Source organism: Hyperolius riggenbachi, chromosome 2, assembly GCF_040937935.1.
Source record: "Hyperolius riggenbachi isolate aHypRig1 chromosome 2, aHypRig1.pri, whole genome shotgun sequence".
Lineage (NCBI taxonomy): Eukaryota > Metazoa > Chordata > Amphibia > Anura > Hyperoliidae > Hyperolius > Hyperolius riggenbachi.
In genome coordinates, this window is record NC_090647.1 from 430,105,842 (window position 1) to 430,128,531 (window position 22,690).

Here is a 22,690-nt window from a genome sequence, read left to right on the forward strand (position 1 = left end):
CTGTCAGTCCAGACCCCAGCCATGCTCTAGTTACCCTGTACTGACAGTCAGTCCAGTTACCTGGTACTCCTTGCCAGTCCACATTCCAACTTGCTGAAGTTATCCTGACTTGCTAAACAGTCAAGTTAACCTGTCCTGACAGTCAGCCAAGTTACCTTGCCCTGCCAGTTAGTCCAGTTATCCGGTCCTTCCTTCTTCAGTTATCCATCATCCGAGATTTTGTCCTGCTTGCCTGCAAGTTCAATCTTGACCTCAGTCGACCAACTCTTATTGCTTTCCTGTCTGCTGTCAGATCTAACTAGACCAGCACTTCGACCTAGCCCTGTCAGTTACGTTTCCTGTCCAGATCCCAGTCTTGCCAAGTACTGCAGGGTTCAGCCTCCTGTTCTTCTGATCAGTGTTTGGGGTAGTCCCACGGGTTGTGACCAGGTGGTCACTTGCAGCGAAGTTGCCCAATGTCCAGCTCATTGCCCTGTGCTGCATGCTCTGGTGAAGACCAGTAGTCACTTCCATCCAGGATCCAGGGATGCCCCACATCTTTATACATGCCAAGAGCAGCAGGACCCTTACAAAGCCATTGTAAAGACAGACGCAGTTGTGTTGAGTCCACATCTGCACCTTCATCCGGTCTTGCAAGCCAACTTCTGCAGACATTTCCCACATAGTCCATAAATGTTTTTTTTTTCTTTTTCTAGAGAACAAAAGACTGCAGGGACTTGGTTATTAGTAATATCAAGCCTCTTATCAGTCATTTCTGCAAGGCCATCCTTTGGGAAACTTGTGTTCACCCTTTGGGAAACCCTGTTCACATAAGTTATTGAACTGTTTTCTGTGTGGTAGAGTTGAACAGCAGCCAGGGATAGACAGCTATACTGGTGCTGTATATGTAACTGAATGGGGCAATCTGCCCAACAGTTAGGGCCAGCAGCTGAAAAGTAATGTTCAGTTGCGCCATCAAATTCGCCACATATTACGCCTGCTCATATGTGCTTGGATTGTATACAGCGGTGTACATGTGTTTAAAACAAACCCTCTCCCAAAACACCATAATTCCTCCATGTGGTGAACCCACCTGCTGTTTGTTTCTCCCAAGTATTCTCACAGGAGTAAACTTCAGTAAAAGATCAATTTAAATTATTAGCAATATTTTCTTTATCTCTCTCTATTTATAGTACTCCCCCCTCCCCTCCATTGCTAGGTGCTGAAAAAGGTTTTTAGAAGATATAAGATGGAAAAATAACTCCTAAGGAGAAAAGTTAATTGAATCACGACCATAGATATGAAATTAGAGTCACCCAGTCGAGTCATTTATGCTTGGAGGCATTCTGACAAAGATCATTTTCTCACACTTTAATCTTTACATTTCCACACACACTGAGCCTTGTTTTGCCTGGAGAATAAAACACCGTAGGGTACATTTTCAGTGCAGAGTTGGCATGCACAAGAGAATCTCAGTACTTGGGAACAAATGATGAGACTCTGAGCGTTCCCTTCACCTGACATGAATCCACTATCCGCTGTTTAGTCTGCGTTGGGTAATTTCCTTTTTGCCGTCTGCAAGGCAGTGACTGGGTGGACTAGGTTATCTCTTCATCTGTGTTGTATTCGCAGAGGTGTAAAGAATATAATGAGAATTCCCAGTCAGCACAGTCACTTGCTACACCGACTCTCTCTCATGTGGTCTGCCGATGATCCAGCCTCTATTCAAGCAGCAATTATCCGACTTTGACTTCCAAGCAGCATGCTTGATCTGGAACACTGAAGCATAACATGTTTAGCTTCACTGCAGGTGACACTATCGCCTCGGAACCAGTATTCAGGCAGGGAATGACAGCTGGGAGACTACAGAGACGGGAATGAAGCATCAGTAAATGATGACTTTGAATCGCCTGGGACACTTACGGGGAAACACCTTGTTGCTTTATTTCCCTCACATGGATCTTATTTTACAGACCCTTCACAGACGCCGTATATGTTTCCGTATTGCTTTTTTGTTTCTGTATTTCTATATTACAACCTGCAGCACGCTATCTCCACAGAACATAATGGCAACACCACAGGATTAGAGCGTGCCATTCAGTGACTGAATGACAGAGAAACAAGAGGAGGAGTTGTGCAATGAGAAAGAGGGAGGACAGAGGGAGATATCGAGGTAGGGGAGGGAGAGACTTGGCTGGGTGGAATACTAATCAACCTAGGTCTCAGTCTGCAGCAGCCAAGCTGCAGACATAGACACACACTGGAGTCGCTCTTTCACACATGCACCTAACCTGCTTCCTACAGTTAGACCAACCACCATTTCCTAGGCTGATACTTCATATTGATCAGCACCAGCATTTTGACTTTTAGGTTGTGTGAGTGAACCTTAACCTCTGACCTTGCAGTCTTCTCCTCCTTCAACTTTTCATGCCTGTTTCCAGATTTTCTTCCTTTCTTTTTCTGTGTCCCTGTTTGATGGCTTTTGATGGAAGCAACAGCAGGAGATTACTTTACTCAACTCTTGCTACTTCGATTTGCTCCACAAGTTTGAATGCCTCCTGCCTTCTGCTAGAATAAAAGAAGCTGGGAAGATCAGTTCTGCTCCCATGGCAGGATTATTAGCATCATTAAGTTTCCTCTGCGCAGTCCCTCTCTTTGCTCTAGTTAAGGCTTTGATCTCTGGTGCCGGAGACTCAGATGGACGTGTGCAGAGAAGATTTTGAATCCGTGTATAGACGAGCTGTCATTTTCTTCCCCTTTTCCCTGTCAGGAGGAACAAAGCACCGTTTGTACATCTCATTCAGCTTGGCACGAAGCAATGCAGATGCTCCACAGGTCCTAGTTGGTACCTCTCTCCACAGCACTTGTATGTCGGTGCCAGAGACCACCGGTTAACCTTTCCTTCATTAGTTTACAGTAATTGCCAACTAGGCATCTCCGTCTAAACCCTTGGGTGACATGCAGTCCCTCATATCTCCTGTGACCAAGGCTATCCTAGTAGCTTTGTTTATTTTTGCCATTCTGTTGATCCTCTATGTGATCTTGTGGTACATCTGCCGAGACGTGGATTGTGATCATGGAATTTAATGTAGGATGCTGGGCAATGGATTAGGCAGCGGAGCTGGTCACATAAGGAATACATGAACCGCTCATTAGCGACATTTTTTCATGAAAAGCAAAGACCAGAAACTGACCTTCAGAACTCAGGGTGACCTGGTAAGTTGTCTTTTGTCAATGGCAAGAAAAACAAAAACATGTTCTTATTGTAAACTGAACAGTCAATGGCTACTGGTGAACATGATGTGAGGTGAAGTGTGACACTACAATTTCTAAATATTAAACATTTCAGCAAGTATAGCTATTCAAAACTTTAATATTCTTTCAAAGTATACCAGGGTTAAATCAATATTCTTGTTCAGTGGTAACTATAAACCGGCTAGCAAAATTGTCCCTAGGGAAGACGTTATGTCAAGGTGTTTGAGTAGGGTTAGAGGTCATTTAGGGCAAGAGTCCTGGAGGTGATCATCACAACAGAGTCCCACGCAGCCTTGGATTTCCTTACAGTACTGTCTGAAGATTTCAGCTTACAAATAAAACAGTGTGAAAAAATATAGCAAGCCATTGGATACATTAAAACATTCTCAAGCTATAGATTTCATTCCATGAGAGATCTCTGTCCGGCTTATCGTATTACCATAGCAGATGCCTGATAAAGGCTGTGATGTTCACATTATGACAGGTCTTGGTGTGAATCTGTACGTGTGCAGAGCTTGATATATATAAACGGAAGACAGAGTGTATACAAGGTTTGTTTTGTCTCGCTACGTGCAGGGAGACGGGAAGGACAAAAAGCATGAAAATGCTTTGCGGTCTGCATTGATATGCAAGAGATAACAGCAGCAATCTCCTACTGATGATGAAGGCAAACCCTTGGGACATGGGCAGGATAGTAATTGAAAAGGCAAATAGTTTATCAACACATAGCTGGAATTGCTTACAGCAAAGATGGTGGCGAGGCTGAGAGATTGGACACAGCGTCTTTAAATGAAGTATATTTATCAAAATGCAGTCAGTCTGCAGGAGAAGGCTTACCTCAGACGTTAGCCTTTTGTACAGTGTTCTGTTGAACCCTCTGGCGCTGGCAGCTGTACCGTGAATGATAAACACACACCACAGAATGGAATATATTCTGTATCTTTTGTCAAAATATGGCATACGCTAAATGGAATGTCTAAATGGACCATTTGTAAGTTCAATGTGACGTTTCAGTTGGGGTTTTAAAGTTTTTACAGCAGTCAGAAGTGTTAATTGGGTGGCAAGGACATGAGATTAAATGCTTAATGATGTGTGTAAACATTCAGGCTCCTTTAGCAAGGCAAAGAGCAGCGTGCAGAATGCAGTAACACAAATCAGCAATTACCTTGCATGATGAAACTGACCTCAACCAATGAATGACGACATTCCACTGGCGGCTGCCACAGGTTGCTGCGCTTCACGCAGCATCGCCATTCGCTGGCAAGCGCACCTGTGTGACTACATCGTGCATATTTGACACCTGTATCTAACGCTCATAGCTGAATTCTAGCTAAACTTTTGTTTTTGTTTTGGGTGTAGTGGAAAAGGGTAAGTCTAGGTGCACAATGGGAGCTGCATTGTGTTTCCTGTAAAACAGGAATGTAATGCAACAGAACATAAAAGTCTCATTGCACAATATGCAACCGGTGTGTTGCATACAGTGAAGCATACAGTCAATGGAAAATATGCTGCCCTGCCAAGGTTAATGTCTGTGTTATGCAGTAATGCACTCTATGCATTGCGTTGGGATACCATTAGATCACCGGCGGATGCACTCTGAAGTCATATAGACTTACTATTGCAGTGGGACTTACTGTGTTAAAGTGCCTCTGAGATTCGCACCACGAACTTCTGTAAGGCCTGGAACCGACTAGGACAGAGGCGTAGCTATGGTGGGCAAGGGGGACACATGTCCCCGGGCGCAGCACTGTAAGAGGGCACAGAGCATGGCCACCACACCCCCAAGTGAGTGACAGTCAGCTCGCTGGCTCCCAGAATTGCCCCAGCTTCTCTCCTTCACTCTGCAGAGGGGTTCAGAAGTGTTAACAGCACCAGAACAAGGGGGCACATCTGGCTAACTATAGGGGGTACATCTGGCTAAACGAGCGGAAGAGAGGCACATCTGGCTAAACAGCATTTGTACATTTGGCTCCACCCATGACCACGCTCATATTCTGATGCTTGGCCATGCCCAATTTGTCCAGAGGGGGGCGCAAAAACTGTCTTTGTCCCTGGGTGCTGAAAAGCCTAGCTACGCCTCAACGCTCTGAGCGCTTTGTGATTTGAAAAGCTCTTGCTAACGTAATGCTATGGGTGTGATCCCACTTGAGCGATGTGATTTTATAAAAATCCCCCATAACATTGCATTAGCAAGAGCTTTTTCAAATCACTAGCGCTTAGAAAAGGCTGGTAGTGGGTTTGAGCCCTAATGTTTGTATTGCTGCTTTAGCACTACTGTTAATCAGATTTCCCCTTGTGACTACTATCACCAGTACAGGAAGTGATCATACATCTTCCCAACTGGCAACAAGAAGATAATAAAACATTTTTTTAGTAAAGATATGTTAGAACCTACAGTATGTCAAGACTTTCTGTGTTCCTGTCTGAAAGCCCAGGGTTATTTAAGGAGACCAGGAGAATTTCAGGAGTCTGTGTTATATTATTAGTGTTTATTCTGGAGATGATATACAGTATAATCTCATTATCAAAATTTGGGTATAGTAAACTAAATGCCCAGGTCCCAGCCAAACTCCATTATTAGCATATGGGAGTAAAGCCTGGTTCAGTAAACCCTGATCTAATAGAACTTCTGTTATCGTAAGCCTTTTTTTGGCCCCTGCGGTATGCTGTATCCAGCTATAGTGGAAAGTGGGCGGGTTCATGTGTCATACATCAGTTGGAGACCCATGAGCCATGGTCAGTGGGGGGACTTGCAACCACTTGTAGCCTGCTTGCTATCTGCACACTACTCTAGGCCTGCATGGATTACCTCAAATGCACCAACCATTGAGATCTACAGGATCTTCTAAAAAAATTAGCATATTGTGATAAAGTTCATTATTTTCTGTAATGTACTGATAAACATTAGACTTTCATATATTTTAGATTCAAATACACACAACTGAAGTAGTTCAAGCCTTTTATTGTTTTAATATTGAGGATTTTGGCATACAGCTCATGAAAACCCCAAATTCCTATCTCAAAAAATTAGTATATTTCATCCGACCAATAAAAGAAAAGTGTTTTTAAAACAAAAAAAGTCAACCTTTAAATAATTATGTTCAGTTATGCACTCAATACTTGGTCAGGAATCCTTTTGCAGAAATGACTGCTTCAATGCGGCGTGGCATGGAGGCAATCAGCCTGTGGCACTGCTCAGGTGTTATGGAGGCCCAGGATGCTTCAATAGCGGCCTTAAGTTCATCCAGAGTGTTGGGTCTTGCGTCTCTCAACTTTCTCTTCACAATATCCCACAGATTCTCTATGGGGTTCAGGTCAGGAGAGTTGGCAGGCCAATTGACCACAGTAATACCATGGTCAGTAAACCATTTACCAGTGGTTTTGGCACTGTGAGCAGGTGCCAGGTCGTGCTGAAAAATGAAATCTTCATCTCCATAAAGCTTTTCAGCAGATGGAAGCATGAACCCACTTTTGAACCAGAAACAGCGGCAGAAGCACCTGACCTGGGCTTCATAGAAGCAGCACTGGACTGTTGCTCAGTGGTCCAAAGTACTTTTTTCAGATAAAAGCAACTTTTACATGTCATTCGGAAATCAAGGTGCCAGAGTCTGGAGGAAGACTGGGGAGAGGGAAATGCCAAAATGTCTGAAGTCCAGTGTCAAGTACACACAGTCAGTGATGGTCTGGGGTGCTATGTCAGCTGCTGGTGTTGGTCCGCTGTGTTTTATCAAAGGCAGGGTCAATGCAGCTAGCTATCAGGAGATTTTGGAGCACTTCATGCTTCCATCTGCTGAAAAGCTTTATGGAGATGAAGATTTCATTTTTCAGCACGACCTGGCACCAGCTCACAGTGCCAAAACCACTGGTAAATGGTTTACTGACCATGGTATTACTGTGCTCAATTGGCCTGCCAACTCTCCTGACCTGAATCCCATAGAGAATCTGTGGGATATTGTGAAGAGAAAGTTGAGAGACGCAAGGCCCAACACTCTGGATGAGCTTAAGGCTGCTATTGAAGCATCCTGGGCCTCCATAACACCTGAGCAGTGCCACAGGCTGATTGCCTCCATGCCACGCCGCATTGAAGCAGTCATTTCTGCAAAAGGATTCCCGACCAAGTATTGAGTGCATAACTGAACATAATTATTTGAAGGTTGACTTTTTTTGTTTTAAAAACACTTTTCTTTTATTGGTCGGATGAAATATGCTAATTTTTTGAGATAGGAAATTTGGGTTTTCATGAGCTGTATGCCAAAATCATCAATATTAAAACAATAAAAGGCTTGAACTACTTCAGTTGTGTGTATTTGAATCTAAAATATATGAAAGTCTAATGTTTATCAGTACATTACAGAAAAGAATTAACTTTATCACAATATGCTAATTTTTTGAGAAGATCCTGTAAGCTTCCATTGTAAGCTGCTGCCTGATTACTGAGGGAATTATTTACCTGTCATTTGTGACTTGCTTGTGCATGGCTGCTACGCTACAGTATCATCTAGACTGCACAGAAATGTGGACAGAGGTGCACACTATCAGTACTGTGCCTGCATTAACTGGTGAGACCTATGCATCCTGTGCAAACTGTTGCATAATTATTGCATGCAGATCCCTGCATACTGAGCACTGTACATTTTGATCTAGCTTAGACGCTGTCAGTGCTTGCTTGCAGAAGCATTGACAAAGAAAAAAATGACTCCCAATCATTGGCTGAACTAAGATACAGTACTAAGGTATACTTTAGTATGACAATTTCTGGCAGTAAGCTTCTGATATAGTAAACTACTTTACTTCAGTCCCTTGGAATTTACTATAATGGTATTCAGTACAGTATAGTGTTATATGGATGGGTATAGATCTACATTAAAGGGTGACGCTGACTGCCCTGTAGAGTTTTACCTTTTCTTTCCGCAGAGGATTTACTTATGATTACTTGGGATTCTCGTCATAAGTTTTTTTTCTCACAATTGTGTGTTAGAAGCAGAAAACAAATTACTTAACATTTTTTTTTGTAATTACCTAATAAGTTATGATAAATTGCTTAGTTCTGGTCATTCTCTGTGATGACTACATTGTGACAAATGACAAGAGTACAACCTTATACTGAGTCACAGTCACTGGGAATCCCCTCTGTGTGAGATGTGATTTACTTCACAAATCACATCACAAGTCATAAGGGCATTTTCAGATGGGAAATCTGCTGCTTCTTTCTCTTCCGCTTCTTTGATTTAGTCTCTAATGTGTATATGTGTGAATCAAGATTTGTTGTGAAACCACACTTGTGTGATGGGCCTGGCGATCAAACCTCATGAGCCAATCGACATTTGTCAGACCAGCATGGAGAAAGGCACTGCAGTTGTTAGTTTACAGGTCAACTGAAGCGAGAGGTAGATGGAGGCTGCGGCTGCCATAGTTAGTTCCTTTTAAGCAATATCAGTTGCTTGGCAGTCCTCTTGCTCTATTTGGCTGCAGAAGTGTCTTATGCTGAGTACACACTATGAGATTTTCTGGTCCATTTACTGTCATATCGATAATTTCCAACATGTCCGATTTGCTTTCCGATCGATTTCCGAGCATTTTCCGATCAATTTCCGTTAACTCAATCGGAAAATAATTGGACATGTTGAAAATAATCGATCTGACAGTAAATCGACCATAAAATCTCATAGTGTGTACCCAGCATAAATCACGCCTGAAAAAAGCATGTAGCTAATCTTGTAAGACTTACATACAGTAAAGGAAATGTGATGAGCTTCAGATGTCAGTTGATTTTCAGAAAAATTGTACAAGACGACCAAGATCGTAGGTGTGTGGAGAATGTCTTTGTTTACTGGTTACCAGGAAGTGAGCTTTAAAGCAACCCATGTTGTAGGAATGTGGAGAACACTTCTGTCTCCACACAGGTAGATCTTCATAGATGTTACTCAAGGTCATAATCTTTGCCCTCAAGGGCAGGGGGATCTCCACCTACAGGGGCAAACCCAGCCACAATACAGTGTAATAATATGGTAGGACATCATGCTGGGTACATATAATGCAATTTCCCGTCCGATTGACAGGCTCTGACATTTCCTAAATATCCGTTCTGCTCCCGATCGACAACGGGATCGATCAGGAGCAGTTTGGCTACAGATAATAATGAGGACAGCCGACATTGCTAATGAAGGGGAAAGTGAAGCATTCTCCCAGCAGGGCACAGGGCTATGCTCATGCCTGACTCTGTTAAGTTCCCCAGAGCTACTCCATGCTCTGTACACACACTGCTGCTCCATGCTCTGCGCAAACACTGCTGCTCCAAGCTCTGTACTCACACTGCTGGTCTATGCTCTGTATACACACCATGCTGCTCCATGCTCTGTACACACTGTTGCTCCATGCTCTGTACACACGCTGCTGCTCCATGCTCTGTACACATGCTGCTGCTCCATGCCCTGTACACACGCTGCTGCTCCATGCTCTGTACACACACTGCTGCTACATCCAAAGTCAGCTGTAGCAGGCAAAGAAAGGGGGTAGTCTGAGGGGAAATTCTGGGCAGCTGTAATCCCCCCCCTGCATTTGCCTATGACCTGGGTGACACACACTGTGCTTAATGGCCCATTCTTATTGCGTGTTGCGGCGACAGGTCGCCTGTGAGTATGCGCCGTTGCACGGGCGCGCACCCCGAACTGTCGCTGATGTCGCCAGGCGATTGGCGCGGTCAATCGCCTGGCGACAGTCGCCGCCGCAACTGTCGCTAGTCCGCGTGAGTATGCGGACTAGCGACAGCAACCTCCATTGAAGTATACGGAGGTTCCGGCGGGGGGAGGAGGAACGTCGACGACAGCTTCCGGCGTGCCGCTGGTCCCTCTTCCGCGTGTGTACGCGGAGGGACCTGGCGAGGAGCTGTCGCCAGCCAGTCGCCCACACGCTCACGTGTGCTGGCGACAGGCCCTAGAAGTTGCCCGTGAGTATGGGCCATAAGGGAGATGAATCAATGATGGAAGGGTCAACAGAAAATGAATAGGCTGCAGAAGTGCCAAAACAGGAGAAAAGCCATTGCCATATGTCACAACACGCTTTATTAACAAGCAGTGAAAATGTCAGGTTTTATGATTTCAAACCACTTTTTCAAGTAAAGAAGTAGATTAGCAATATAAACATTATCATTATTGTTTATATACTAATTTCTGTAAAAAAAATTGTATATGACTAACCATTTACATGGACAAATAATTAAAATAAATTAAACAAATAAATAGGAAAGGAAATGGAATAGAATTGCAGCAGATTGGAAAGATTACTACATATTTCTTATATAATTAATTTATATTACTAAACAGTGATTTATAGATTAAATACACTTTTGCAGTTGCGTACTCAAATAGACATATTACAATATAGGCATAGTAGCACTAACACAAATAAAATGTATTATATAATCATGTAATATGCCCCTCCTTCTCACAGGGCTTAATATTACTGTTCCTTGAATAATGATAAAAAAAAATAAAATAAATAAATCCAAATGCCTTTTAGATTGGTCCATGTTTAAAACCACTTCAGCACCACAGGGTTTTTTGCTTAAAAACCAGAGCAATTTTCACATTTCAGCGCTCCTCCCATTCATTCACTAATAACTTTATTGCTACTCATCAGATGTAAATGATCTATATCTTGGTTTTTTTTGCCACAAATTATGCTTTGTGAGGGTGATATTTGCTTTTAGTAATTATGTTATTATCTGTGCATTTTAAAGGGAAAAATGAGAAAAAAAAGAAAAAATACACTATTTCTCCATTTCCATCCACTATAGTATTCAAATAAACAATGTTACCATAGGTAAAACCCACGCATTGTATTTGCTAATTTGTCCTGGTTATCTCAACATTTAAATAATGTTCCTAGTAGAATGTATGGCGATAATATATTAGTTTCTGGTTTGTGTTTTTTGTTTTCTCATTGTACTCTATCAGTAATTAAAAGCCCTTATCTTCATGATTAACAGTAATACACTCTCATGGCATACATATTTTAAAAGCTAAGTCCCTAGGGTAACTATGTATTCTCTTTTCAATGCTGTCACTTTTGTTTTGTTTTTTACAAGTATTTATTTAGGGGTATAGAGTACATGAAAATAACAGTTTTATTGCTTTTCATTCAGTTTTCCGGTAAAAAAAATCACATGACTTAGCCCTCAGTTGTCAAACAACACAAAATCTATTCTCTCACTTGTCACGGTTAAAATGATACCCTATATACATAATCAGATACCTTATTGGGCATACAGCACACTGTTTACCACAAGTACGCCTATCTACTCCCCTGAGCTTCAGATGAAGTTTTGTGGGGAGTAGATAAGCGTAGCAAGGGATTCAAAGTGGTTATTAACGAGAACCCCAGGTGAGAGACCTATGGGGGCTGACATATTTGTTGTTAAACAATGAACATTGCCTGGCTGTTCTGCTGATCTCATTTTAGCCAAAGACCCTAAACAAGCATGCAGATCAGATTTTTCTGACAAAAAACTGACAAGGTTAGCCACATGCTTATTTTAGGTGAGTGATTCAGAAACTCCTGACCAAAAACATCAATAGGATTGCCAGGCAACTGGCATTGTTTAAAAGGAGAAAATATGGCAGTCTCCATATGTCCCTCATCAGTTTCCTTTTAAAGCGGACCTGAACTCAGAACTTCCTCTCTGCTCTAATAGATACCCAACAGCATAATAACCTTTAGGCCTCTATCACAGTGCGATGTTAAAGTCGCACGTTACAACAACATTTAACGCAGAATAAAACTCACTGCAAAGAAAAATCAATGCACCATTCACAGTGCACACGTTGTGTTGGTGACTAACGCTGCATGTTAAGTGAAAGTACTGCATGCACTGCGTTATATACGTTATTAGCTGCGTTGGACTGTTTAAACATGCTCAGTAATTAATTGGAAACATACTATTCATTGCATGTATGCTCTACTGTATGCCACTGTAATGGAGGCATTAAGTTGCATTGCAACTTTTTGGGGGCATCGCGTTGTAATTTGTGTTGCGACTTTAACGTTGCATCAAAACACAATGTCCTACTGTGAAGGAGGCCTGAAAGAAAAACATTTCTTTGTTACAGCTGATACAAATCCTGCAATAAATCTGCGGTGTGTCAACTTCCTGCTTTCATGAAAGCAGACATATTGTTTACATCCTGTGTTTATCAATTAGCTGCTCTGCCATGGCAGCCAGCTGAAACAGCTAAGTGATCAAATTACAACTTGTGATTAGTCACAGATGAGGGGGGAATTAAACAGGCTAAACTCTCTAAATACATACAGGGTGCATTTCTCTGTGTTTTCGTTCTGTCCTAAGCAAGAGTTCAGGTGCACTTTAAATATAACTAATGTCTAAAGATAAAATAAACCTTTACCTACTACTGTCGACAATATTTATAATAGATAACGTCAACCCCACACTTAAAAATTAGGCTGGGTTTACAGTGGGAGCTGCAATGCATTCCCTGTAAAAACTGGAATGCAATGGAACAGAAAAGGTGCATCTCATGTTATGCGACTGTTGCATCACATGCAGTGAAGCAAACAGTTAATGAAAAGTATGCTTAACTGCAACATGTGTTATGTGGTAATGCAATGCATTGGGATACTGTAGTCCATTAGATCGCAATGCACCAGCTGCACTCTGAACGTTGCAGAGACTTACTATTGCAGTGCGACTTTCTGCGCGACAATGCCTCCATTAGGTCACATCGCAACCCTGTAAGGTGAACCTAGCTTTAGAGTATCTAAACATATTAATGGTATTCTGCTACATGATTATAAAGATAAAGATTTAAAAAGAGCACCTACTGTAGTTTTCAAGCATTGAGTCAGAGCAGATAAAAATGTTGCAGGATGAGCGCTGATAAAAATGGCACTGCCAGAGGCGGCAATAGTAGAAACCATAATTAGCGGCAATGAAGTTAAATTACTGCACCCGATAAATAGCAGGCGTTAGGCTTCATAATTTGACTTAATTGCCACTACTTGCGACTTTCACCATTGCCGCCTATGGTGACAGGGGGTAGTTTAGGGAGGTAAGGTTAGGCGGGGGGCCTTGTTTAATGTTAGGCAGGCAGTAGTTAAGTTTAGGTGGTGAGGAATAGTTGGTTGAGGCTGGGCAGCAGCAGAGTGTGTGTGTGTGTGTGGGGGGGGGGGGGAGGTGGTTAAGGTTAGGCAGCAGGGGTGGAGTGGTTAAGGTTAGGCATTGGAGGTGGAGTAGTTAAGGTTAAGCAGTGGAGTTGGAGTGGTTAAGGTTAGGCAGCGGGGTGGAATAGTTAAGGTTGGCCAGCAGGGGTAGAGTAGTTAAGGTTAGGCAAAGGGCTGGAGTGGTTAAAGGTTACCCGAAGTGACATGTGACATGATGAGATAGACATATCTATGTACAGTGCCTAGCATACAAATAACTGTGCTGTGTTCCTTTTTCTTCTTTCTTTGCCTGAAAGAGTAATTGGCTGACTCAGTCCTGACTCAGACAGGAGGTGACTACAGTGTGACCCTCACTGATAAGAAATTCCCCTTTTTATCTCTTTCTTGCTCTCAGAAGCCATTTTCTGCTAGGAAAGTGTTTTATAGTTGGAATTTCTTATCAGTGAAGGTCACACTGTAGTCACTTCCTGTCTGAGTCAGGACTGAGTCAGTAACTTACATACCTGATATTTAACTCTTTCAGACAGAGAGAGAAAAAAAGGAACACAGCATAGTTATTTGTGTGGTAGGCACTGTACATACACATGTCTATCTCATCATGTCACATGTCACTTCGGGTATCCTTTAAGGTAAGGCAATGGTCATGGAATGGTTAAAATTAGGCAGCGGGGTGGAGTGGATAAGGTCAGGCATGGAGGTGGAGTGGTTAAGGTTAGGCACCAGATGGGGGTCTTAAAGTTAGGCATAGGTAGAAGGAGGGCTCAGTGTGAAAGTAGGCAGGGGCTTTGTTTTACATTACTTGCTCTCGGTGATTGCACCTCCTCCACTTCCTGGTTAGTTTGCAGGTGACCTGCAGCCAGCCAATCACCATGCTGGGATTGAAGACGCATGGTGATTGGCTGGCTGCAGGACACCTGCAAACTAACCAGAAAGTGGAGGAGGCACGATAGCTGGGTGCAGGTAATGTATAATTATGCTAGATGTCAGTATGGCTTTCATACTACATGGAAGGGTGGTAACATTGGTCTGTGATCTTTCATTTTCCAAAGACTATAGTCTGATGTGTGTATCCACCTTTAAAGGGAGCTTCACTGCACGTGATTTGATGAACTCATTTCTCTACACTTCACTGGACATCTTATTAAATCACCCCCAAACTCTTTTTAAAAAGTATGAGGCTAGATTCACATTGACACGTTGCATAACACACATATTGTTACATGTGTGAACTGCAATGGACCCTACGCTTGCTATACAAGTCACATTTATTCAAAGCCTGCATTCCTTCAGCCCCCCTGTAGTTTGTTAGCTTCATCCATGTTGGTCTGGTCCCCTCCACAGTGGAGTCCATGATCCAGCTGGGTTACGGGCCACAGTGTATGCACAGTCCTGGCCATGCAAAACCTCCAATCACGCTCCTGTAGCCAGAAGCGTTCTGCACATGTGCAGTAACAATCTTAACAGACACTGCATACACAGAACACGATAAGTGGATTTGTGCAGCAAGGACTGCACATGAGCAGTAGTCCCCGACTGGCTCAGTCAGGGACCATACCAGGGGGCTGACAGTGGCGCAACAGGGAGGCCCGGGAGATGGCCACACGCAGACTACAAGGAGCAAGAGGATACCCCAGGTAAGTATAAATCCTTCTAATAGCTTTGTCTCAGGTACACTTGAGGGCTCATTTACACTTGGGCGATTAGAGGGCATTTACCGCTAATCACTTTTTAAAGCGCTAGTGCATTGCTAAGTCAATGGCAATATCTCACTGCCGCGATCACCAGCCATTCGCAATTAGCGCAAAACACAAACGCATTACATTATCCCCACACTTTGATTGGTCCAATAGGCTGCCTGTCAAGTTTCCTGTCAAGTGACAAGCAGTCTATTGGGCCAATCAAACTGCTGGGATAAATGTCCTTTAAAGTGATTTGACCCGCAGGGGCTCTGGGCAGGACGAGTGGAGCTCTCGTCAATGCCAATTAGCCAGCATAAGTTTGTAGCGCTCGTTATGCTACTCTGATAAGGCACATTCACTCTGATAAGGCACATGAACTCTGATAAGGCATGTTAAGCGTGCAGTAAGGGGAGCTATAGTGATTGTGAATCAACCCTATAGTCTAGGGCCAATTTAGGGGGAATCCAATTAACTTATCTGTATGTTTTTGGGATGTGGGAGGAAACCGGAGTGCCCAAAAAAACCCCACGCATACACGGGGAGAACATACAAACTCCTTGCAGATGTTGACCTGGCTGAATTCCAAACCGGGGAACCAGCACTGCAAGGCGAGAGTGCTAACCACTACATCACCGTGCTGACCATTTGATTATGGAACAGTTGTTCGATCATCGGTTGTTTCACTCAGTTTTATCTTTCGTGTGTACGTAGATTTAGTGTCAGAGAACTTGCATTGGTGTGCGTTTGCCGGTGGCTATAAATGAATGATATTTATGAATGATGTGAGTCATTTATTCCAACCAAAAAGCTGTGTGTCATAGTGCTGCTGAAGGCAATGTTCAGCCATTATAATTGCTTGTATGTGGCACTCTGTACGTGGGCAAGACCATCAACGTAGTAGATATGCTTTATATTTCTTGGAAATACACTCAGCTGAATATGAATAAAATTCAGCCTTGCTGCACAGATTTATTTTCTTTCATCAGTTTTCTTTTTTCAGCACAAAAAGTTCCATGGCATGGTTGTCAGGATGTTATAGATGTGGTTGATTACTTTTACAATAACCCAGATGTTTTCTATGACTTAGGTTGTTAGACCATATAGTGCCAGTGCTACCTGTCCTGTTTCCTCTGTGGTCCCACTAAGCTTGAGGGCTTTAAGCTGTGACATCCCTTCTCTGTCCAGCATTTTAGAATAAAAAAACACAATAGCTATCATTCATAAAGCATTCCCGCATGCGGAAATGCTGAAAACAGGTGACTTTACCGAACACTAGCAAAATGTCAATTCATAAAGGCTGTTTCTGCATGCGCAGCTAACATTTCCGAGCAGAGCGATAAATTAACGCATTGTGTGGTGATTCCATGCGGAAAAGTAACAAAATGTAAATTCATAAAACTTTACGCAAGCGGTATGTGGACGGGGATTACCGCTCCCCTGGATGTAGCGATAAGCATGCGGAGTACATGTAAGTGAATGGGACAGACCTCCCAAGCAGCAGCAGAGAGAACACAGCATGGAGGGACTCGGCCAGCTTCTCCTGTTTCTGCATGCCTACCGACAGCCTAACGGCAGCCTACAGTGGGATATCTCCGCACTCCTATCGCAACAGGCAACACTTTTATGAATGACCATCCAGAAGGCTGAAATACCGTCAGCGATGTTTCCCCGCATGGATTTACTTTACGGACAGCACTTTCATGAATGATAGCCATAGTAGGTAAGAGCGCTTCCAAGCAGAACCTGCCTTATAAATGTTCTGTTGAAGCCTGTCAGCAAACTTAAGGCACATTACGTGAATTCAAGCTGCAGTGGCAAATTACGCAAGGGCTGAACTGACACCAATAACACCTCAACTACACATATTAGGTTGAACTCTAGTATTGATAAAACAACTTACATGAACTTTACCTTCAGTTGCACTATTTGTATAATTTGCATTCAAGTTCACTAATGGAGGATGTTCACTTCCAAAATGGTTTACATGCGAAAGAATTTCGTACTAGACCCTTTCACCACGATGAGGTCCACTCCAGTCGATTGGAGTCCTACCACTTATTTGTCACTTGGAAGTCAACCTACCTGTGGGATTTGGTGGTGGGGGCAGTTGTGGATGGTCCCACCAGGTGGTGAGAGCATTTTTGGGGGACTGTCTGTGCTGTTCCTGCCCCCCTGGGGTGTGTTTTGTACGGGGGGGGGGGTTCCAGGTGTTGTGAGTGCCCGGGGCCCTGCCTATATTGTCCACCTCTGTGTGTCTATTTCAGCATTTTAGAATCACCAGCGCTTGCAAGATTGATAAGGCAATGAAAGTCAATAGTGGTGATTCCACGGTAGGGAGTGCGATTTCTCAAAATTGCAATGGGTTGATTGCAGCATTTTTGGACCGATTATGCTTGAATGCATGGTATAGGATCACTGCAAAATCACATTTCAAATGCTGTACAAAGCGATTTTGCAGCACTTTTAGTGCTTAAAGCCACTTGCTGTACTGAAAATCTGTTGCCAAAATGAAATCGCAAATGGCAATCACTGTACCAGGGTCGGTTCTAGCTACAATGGGGCCCGGGGCAAAAGTTACTTGGGAGCTCCCCTAGCCCAGCCCCACCCCGAATTGCAAATTCACCACCCCGGGCCCCCGAGCTGGTTGCCAGGCCCCATACCCCTCCCCCCGTTACATAATATCAGGTGTCTAACATATATCCCAGTGGCGTAGCTAAGGAGCTGTGGGCCCCTATGCAAGTTTTACAATGGGGCCCCCCATAACAATGAATACGGCGCACCAACACCTTCCAATGGCAACTAGAGTGTCAAAGGTGCAAGAAGGGGATGGGGAACAGTTAGTTAATGATTACCACTATTCAAAGTATTTATAGAAGTAATTATTATGAGCACAGGACCAATAGAGAGCTAATACTGCAGTTGAGGGAGGGCCCTTTGGGGCCCCTCTCTTCCGAAGGCCCTGATGCGGTCGCTACCTCTGCACCCCCTATTTCTACGCCCCTGATATGTCCCCAAAAGCATTGCTGGGGTCCCCATTATTCCGCTTTCTGTTACCCTACAAATGCAGAGTGTACACATAGCAGTGTCTTATCTAATCCAGGTTGGGCACAGGAGGCAGTTCTGTACTCTATGCTCTGGACTTCATCTCTACTTCATTCCCTGCAGGGTCACCATAGCTGTAGAGGAAGGAGGGATACCTGAGGGGGCTACAGGACCTGGGGCAATTGCCACCTTGGCCTCTATGGGAGCGAGAGCCCTGCACTGTGTCACAGGAGCCCTAGTGGTCAGACCGCAAATTGCCTTCCAATCGGTTTCAGCACACAGACCATGCAAGCTTTGGTCACGATCTTTGCGCAGAAACAGACAGAAATTTGGGCAGCAGCCCGACCAGAAGGGAGCCTGCGAGGTATGGTAATTACAACTTTACACACTATTTCAGGGTATCTGCCACCACCACTGGTATGGGCCAGTGGACCCGACTGACTGACTGGTCCTGCGAATAAAAACAGTTAAACACACTCTATTCTGTCTAGATATCAACAATAGTAGTGTCTCTTCAGAAGTCTGGGTTCAGTTCCTGTGTATGCTGAATAATAGGGTAGCGGAACAGTGAATGACTTTGGTAAAGTCTTTTATTCACGGGCAATATAAATAATTAATATATACAGACAATTATTAAAATCAACAATTATTGAAACAGTAATAGCCAGTATGAAAAATAAAAGAAAGGGAGAAAAAATACTTAGTTTCATGGAAAGCTGTCCTTTTGTGGGAAGAATCATAAAGTCCTTGGTAAAATCCTTTGTTTCAGATCAAAGTTTAGAGTTCAGGCCAGGTGGATGCCAGCATATCCTCAAGCTGGCACAGATGAGATCAAGATGATGATTCAGGGTGGAGGACACTGAGTTTGTCTCCTCTGCCATTCTTATGCCCCTGATCAAGTAGGAGGGAGTGAGGGCGGGAGCCACACATCCCCTTAGAATATGAGATGAGTCCTCCCCTTGTCCTGGGAACCAGAAATCATATCTAACCATATATGGGCTCTATCTCACAGAACCGTACAGGTCAGGGCAGATTTACTAACATTTTCAGGTCTGTCTCGATTTACCCAGCAGCCTGATACCAAACATGAGGGGTGGGACCCCTGTGGTATCATCAGGGCACTTTCGAACTGCCTAACTGGCAGTCTTTACCTCAGAATGTTCTGAAACTTCCTCAGAACCAGCGCCAGATAGGGCCAAGCATGCTCTGTTAGTTTGGAGGGTCTGCCAGCCTGGCAACACAGAAATATGACACATATAGCAGTTTATGGAATATGAGATAAATCTGGGATTTACAGCAGGTCATTCCCAGGCAAAGGCTCTTTGAAGTTTGGGGCAGCAAGCTAAGTGTCAGCTCCCCTGCTGGGAGGGAGCCAGAATGTCTGACTTTTCCCCAACTAAATTGTTTCTGCCATCGTGCTTATCAACTATATCTGATAGATGGGCCATCAGCACAGCTTGAAGCCAGGGACACTGCAGCAGGCTAGTGCCTTTTGGTGGAAGGAGGGAAAGAGAATAAAAAAAAAAAAGAAAAAACCCCTGGGAATGTCAGTTCTGTTCGCTGCAATGACCAGCAGATCTGACCAAGAAATCGGAGAAACCGACGGCGAATCTTCCACATTCGCCTACGTTCCTCCCAGCTGTTCCATGACAGCTGGGAGAAAGGGAAACTCCAGGTTGCTACAGGTAGCCCCTACACAACCAATCCAGATTCTATTGATCTGAACCGCAATCGATGCAGAGAATCGAGTGCGATTGCATTTTCTTCACGGGTGGTTCTCGGACGCGTCTGCGGCCCCGCAACCGTCCGTGATACAATGTACAAATCGCTTTCATTAAATTTAAAATAGCTTCAAAAACTCTGGAAAAAGCTTCAAAAATCGCTACAAAAGTGATGCTTTGTGATTTCAATCCACAAATCCTAGTTGGCCCCAGCCCTTAAGCATAACCAACTCAGAATTCTTAGTCTCTCAACTTGTGGCACAGAACCATAGCCTTAGGGTCATAGCAATAGCAAGAGTGGAAACAGCTGCTATGGACCCCAGAAGCATTTGAGGGCTAAGTTTGTTCCCAGCCACAGGATGATCAAGAGAACATTGTGCACTAAGTTTGAATGATTTGCTTGTTACTATTTGGACTTTAGCACTGTGCCAGTGTTTTCTTCTTAGCAAGCATAGGTGACGGTGTACATGGTGACCTGGATGGATGAGTTGTGATGGGGTGGCCATCCCATGTACCTTTTATCCTTTTTATGTTTGTTAGTTAATTAATAAAATTTGATACGGATTGTTTGCATTAATTAAGACTTTGTTGCATAATTTCATAATTTATTTACTAGGGGGTGTATGTCCTGCTACTTAGTTTTCCTACTGCCCCTATTTTGATTGTCATGTTTTAGATTACATTAATCCAGAAAACACTGAAAATTAAAATGTTTTCAGTGTTTCAAGATCCACTGTACAAGTGTGTGTGTGTGTGTGTGTGGGGGGGGCACCTACCTAGCTAACCTATACTGGGGGCACCGAACTGGCTAACCTATACTGGGAAACCTACCTGGCTAACCTATATTGGGAGCACCTACCTGGCTAACTTATACTGGGGGCACCTACCTGTCTAACCTATAGAGGGGGAACCTACCTGTCTAACCTATACTGGGGAAGCCTACCTCGCTAACCTATACCTACCTGTCTAACCTATACTGGGGAAGCCTACCTCGCTAACCTATACCTACCTGGCTAACCTATACTGGGGGAACCTACCTAGCTAGCCTACATTGGGGGAACCTACCTGGCTAACCTATACCTACCTGGCTAACCTATACTGGGGGAACCTACCTGGCTAGCCTATACTAGGGGAACCCACTTATACTGGGGGCACCTAACTGGCTAACTTATACTGAGGGAAAACTACCTGGCTAACCTATACTGGGGAAACACACCTGGCTAACTTATACTGGGGGAACCTACTGGGCTAACCTATACTGGATCACCTACCTGTCTAACCTATACTGGGGAAACCTACCTGGCTAACCTATACTGGGGGAACCTACCTGGCTAACCTATACTGGGGGCACTTACCTGGCTAACCTATACTGGGGAAAGATACCTGGCTTACCTATACTGGGGAACCTACCTGGCTAACCTATACTGGGGGCATGTACCTGGCTAACCTATACTGGGACACCTACCTTGCTAACCTATGCTGGGGAAACTATATCTAGCTATCTATACTGGTGGCAACTATACCTGGCTACCTATACTGGGGGCAACTACAGAGGCATAGCTAAGGTTTTCAGCACCCAGGGACAAAGACAGTTTTTGCGCCCCCCCCCCACCTGGACAAAATGTTAGTGGCCACATATCTGAATGTGGACATGGTCATGGGTGGAGTCAAATGTACAAATGCTGTTTAGATAGCCAGATGTACCCCCATTCCCCCATTTAGATAGCCAGATGTGCCCCCATCCCGCATTTAGATAGCCAGGTGTGCCCCCCTATAGATAGCCTGGTGTGCCCCCCTTGTTCTGCTGTTGTTAATGCTTCTGCACTCCACTGCAGAGGTAGGGAGAGAAGCAGGGGCACTTCGGGCAGCCAGTGAGCAGCCTCTCATGGACATGGGGGTGCAGCGGCTGTGCTGAGCCCCCTCACATTGCTGCACCTGGCGACATGTGCCCCCCCCCCCCTTGCCCACCCATAGCTATGCCTCTGGGCAACTATGCCTGGCTACCTATACTGGGGGCAACTATGCCTGGCTGCCCTATGCTGGAGGCACCTATGCCTGACTGACCTATACTAGGGGCAACTATGTCTTGCTGACATATACTGGGGGCAACTATATCTGGCTTTATTAACACCCTACTACTTTGTGCATAACACAACTCCTAACATATATATAGAAAACCACTCAGAGATCAAACTGGTTATAAATGCTGTGTTATTGCATGAAAAACAATTTACCACATACAAACAACCATAATCCCTCAGTATTGCACCAACCCTTTATAACATATACATTACCCTCCCTGCATGAACTAAACTGACACTTCTACCACCTCCTATCATGCCCTATTTTAGGAGAAAAGCACTATGGCCTCGATTCATCAACACTTAGCAAATTTGTTAACAACAGTTTGGTAAAATACCGAATTTGTTAACTTCATTTCAGGATTCATAAAAGTTATCTACAGCTGTTAGCGAACATTCGGTAACGATTCGGTAACAATTCGCTAAACGGAATAAAGTGCAATTCATGAAAATGAAAGTGGGCGTGGTTTAGCGTTACATTTAGGATTAGTTATCTCCTTCACTGCTCTGTCGTTATTCCTGTCAGATCATTGCTGACAGAGAAGATGGAGCCATTTGAAGTGGTTATGTATCAGCTGAGAGTGATTCAAAGGCGCAGAAGGGCAAGAATAAGGTCTGCAACCATATAAATTTGTAAGAGAATAGATTTATTTGCTATAACACGACATCTGCATTTCTCTTGAATCATCTTGTAAGAGAACACAGGCAGTGTCAGGGTTAACTAATTTGCTAGCTGCACTATAATTTTTTAGAAAAG

General features: G+C 43.8%; 1 long non-coding RNA gene across 1 annotated transcript in view; it reads left to right on the plus strand.

The window, feature by feature from the left end:
* Nucleotides 1-2,203: 2,203 nt before the first annotated feature.
* Nucleotides 2,204-22,690, plus strand: part of LOC137546911 (uncharacterized) — a 147,869-nt gene continuing 127,382 nt past the window's right edge. The window contains exon 1 of the long non-coding RNA XR_011026399.1: nt 2,204-3,195. This is a non-coding gene — a long non-coding RNA (uncharacterized lncRNA). The remainder of the gene's footprint in view (nt 3,196-22,690) is intronic.